Raw genomic sequence first — 3,713 nt, 5'->3', positions numbered from 1 at the left:
GAGCAAGAGAGAGAGCGCATGAGTGGGGGACGGACAGAGAGGGAGAGAGAGAAACCCAAGCAGGCTCCAGTGCTTTCAGCACATAATCCAACGTTGTGTTTGAACCCAAGAACTATGAGATCGTGACCTGAGCTGAAATCAAGAAGTCGGATGCTTAACCGACTGAGCCACCCAGGTGCTCCAAATGAGGAAGCCTTTCTAAGAATTCTCAACAACTTTGCCTAAGTCTCATTGGCAGAAATGTTATACCAGCTACCTCAAAGTTAGTAACCAGTTAATACAGGGAACCATATTGTCCAGATTTGCCTAATCAGGACTTAGCTGTGAGCTTTTTAGAGGGTCATATTCCTTTTCCAACTATTTTAGAATAACCTTTCATAAATGATGAAACACTAGTCCCAAGTATTTTTAATATGTGCTTTTTTTTCAAGCATAAATTTCCCTACAAGAGGAATTTTATTGATGACACTCATTTATTTCCCTCTCGAAAGACCAACTGCAACCAAATGAAGTGAACATAACCTGTAGATTTTATTTTCTTCATAATATAACAAAATATGAAGCTTGGAACTGGATCACTTGACCGTTTCTCTTCTTACCTCTTCATACTTCAAAATGCTTGTATCTCTTAATAGCCAGCATTCTCTTAGATCAGCAGTTGGGCTCAGCACATCCAAGCCTCAGTACAGTCTTCTTTATATTTTTTTTTCCTTTTTCTGGATAATTGGCTGAGCTTGCCGAACAAAGCCACTCTGCTCCCTGTCATAATGTCACTTTTCCTGGGCATAAAGAGAATCTTTGCCTTTCTTGTACTATGTCACTCTGTGGGTTGGTGCTTACCACACTTCTCGCAGAAAGTCTGGTGGGTTTTAGGAACATTCACCATGGTTGTGAGAGCGCTATCAGCAAAGAAAGACAATATGTGCTTTTAAAAACAAAGATATAATGATGACATTTTTAGATAAACAAGTCTGAGAATTCCCGTGCTAAGCAAAGTCAAATAATTTTCCTTCCTTCAGGCATTCTCAGAGCCTTTAATATACTAAATCACTTTGTGGAGAACATAACTGGAAGCCTTTTTTCTTTCTTTCTTTTTTTTTTTTTTTTTGTAAAGTTTTAACTAGTTAATTAATGTTTTAATTCCAGCATTGCTAACATACAGTGTTATATTAGTTTCAGGTGTACAATATAATGCTTCAACACTTCTATACATTACTCAGTACTCATCATAATAAGTATACCCTTTATTCCCCTTCACCCATTTCACCCATCACCCCACCCACCTACCCTCTGGTAACCTTCAGGTTGTTCTTCATAGTTAAACATCTGTTTTTTTCATTTTTTTCTTTTTTCTTTGTCCATTTGTTTTATTTCTTAATTCCACATATGAGTGAAATCGTATAGTATTGGTCTTTCTCTGACCTTCTTATTATTTCACTTAGCATTATACCCTTTGGATCCATTATGTTGTTGGAAATGAAAAGTTTCCATTATTTTTTATGACTAATATCCCATTGTATACGTATACCACCTCTTTTGTGACCATTCATGTATCAATGGACACTTGGGTTGCTTCCATATCTTGGCTACTATAAATAATGCTGCTTTAAATATAGAGGCGCATGCATTTTTTTGAACTAGTGTTTTCCTACTCTTTCAGTAAATACCCTGTAGTGGAATTACTGGATCATATGGTAATTCTACTTTTAGTTTTTTGAGGAACCTCCATCCTGTTTTCCAGAGTGGCTGCACCAGTTTGCATTCCTACAGATGGTGCATGAGCGTTGCTTTTTCTTCACATCCTCGTGATTGCCAACATTTTCAAAACTGACTTTCCCTTCTCATGAAATGCTTGTTAAATCTATGTTCTGTAGAACACATTTCCATAAATATTACTCTAGTAAATGACCACAATGTAAAAATGTTTTTCTCTTCCCTATAGAATTCAACTTAGGAACTGCCAGTTGGTGTTGGATCAGGGCTTAATAACTATTTAAAATAATTTCATATAATGAAACTAGTTAGAAGAGCAGTATATTACTTTAGATAATGTTACATAAATAAGAGCTACCAAGAAGGGATGACTTAGTGAATTCACTTGAAAAGTGGGTAGATAAATAGTGATATCACAGGACATTTATCTAGTTTATATTGCCAGCATAGGAAAATAATTAGTTGAATGGAATGAAGATTCTTTTACAGAAATCATGCATTTTGAAGTTGGTTTCTCAATGACATTCAAACAGCTGATCTCCTAGTAAGACTACGTGGAGAACTAAGGTTTTGTGCAGTCACACACTGTGTTTAATTCTGTTTAATTTGGGATATGTAAAAAATAAAGATGTGAGCACTTTGAGGAGAATTATGATAAAAATGGAGGAGAAATAATTTGAAGAAATGAGATTAACTATAAAAGTAAAAATGTCAGGTCTTAATAGTATGTTTCTGATTCAAGGCTAATGAAAGTATTCATTATACAGTGAGTGAGATTGAGCAGAATAGAAATTGTAAGAGAGGTCAGCAGTTGCGAGACTAGTTGCTCCATTAAACTAGTGAGTAGATCACCTTGGTGACCTTCCTGATTGGAGAATGAGAACAAGAGCCTTTAAAAAATTATGAAAGGAGACTGACCTCTGATCTCTTCTTGAAACTTTTTACTATTATAAAAAGTAAAGATAAGGAATGTATAAATGCAAGCAAAAAAAAAACAAAAATAAAAACACCCTGATGTTCTTAAATAATCCTAAAGAGGTAAGCAGGAATTATGGGGAGGCAAAAGAACTCCCCATTAAAGAATAAAATGGAATTAAATAAAATCATTCAAAAATAATTAATCTATGGAAATAAAAAGACAAAGGAACTCTAATCTCAGTAGTTTTTTAAATGTTTATTTATTTTTGAGAGAGACAGAGACAGAGAGAGAGACAGAGAGAGAGAGAGAGAGAGAGAGAGAACAAGCAGGGAAGGGGCAGAGAGAGAGGGAGACAGAGAATCCGAAGCAGGCAGGCCCCAAGCTCCCAGCTGTCAGCGCAGAGCCTGATGTGGGGCTTGAACTCACAAACCGGGTGACCTGAGCCAAAATCAGACACTTAACTGACTGAGTCACCCAGTTGCCTCAAATCCCAATACGTTTTTAAAAGGGTATATGACTGCATATCAACTTCATCAAAGCCATTTGATTTTATACCAGCACAATATAACAGCCAACTATGGAAGGCTCTTCACCATTGGAAGAGAACTTACTAAACTGTTACTTAATGTAACAATGAAATTCCATCTCAAAATACATGAGTATGCAAAGAAAATACATGAGTATGCAAACAAACAGATGCAGTCAAATCCAGAGCCAATCATTATTTATCTGAAGATCTCGATATGATATTGTGATTTTTAACATCAATGTGTTTTAAAATAAACATGTTTTGAAAAGCATTATCAGCTTTGCAGAGTTTGGCAAAATGTAAATAGGAAAGAAATATGCTATTGCAAATAATAACAAGTTCTTACTACTCCCAGAAGAAAATATTCCCATGCATGGTTTCTACAGAGGTTATATTGGGACTTACCAGTATCTAAGCTACATGTTTTTTCATGGACATGCCATATCAGGTGGCCTGCCCTTGGAAATGTACAGAAGTTGAATATAAATGCTGTGGGGTGTTTCTTGTTGAGCTAATCCAACAATTCTTCCCATAAATATATTTATTAGCCTC

At 35.7% G+C, this 3,713-nt stretch overlaps 1 pseudogene; it reads right to left on the bottom strand.

The window, feature by feature from the left end:
* Positions 1–540: 540 nt before the first annotated feature.
* Positions 541–886, bottom strand: LOC131495565 (large ribosomal subunit protein eL42-like; annotated as a pseudogene).
* Between the last annotated feature and the right edge of the window lie 2,827 nt (positions 887–3,713).

Source organism: Neofelis nebulosa, chromosome 15 (genome assembly GCF_028018385.1).
Source record: "Neofelis nebulosa isolate mNeoNeb1 chromosome 15, mNeoNeb1.pri, whole genome shotgun sequence".
Lineage (NCBI taxonomy): Eukaryota > Metazoa > Chordata > Mammalia > Carnivora > Felidae > Neofelis > Neofelis nebulosa.
This window is presented reverse-complemented; position numbering and strand designations above follow the sequence as displayed.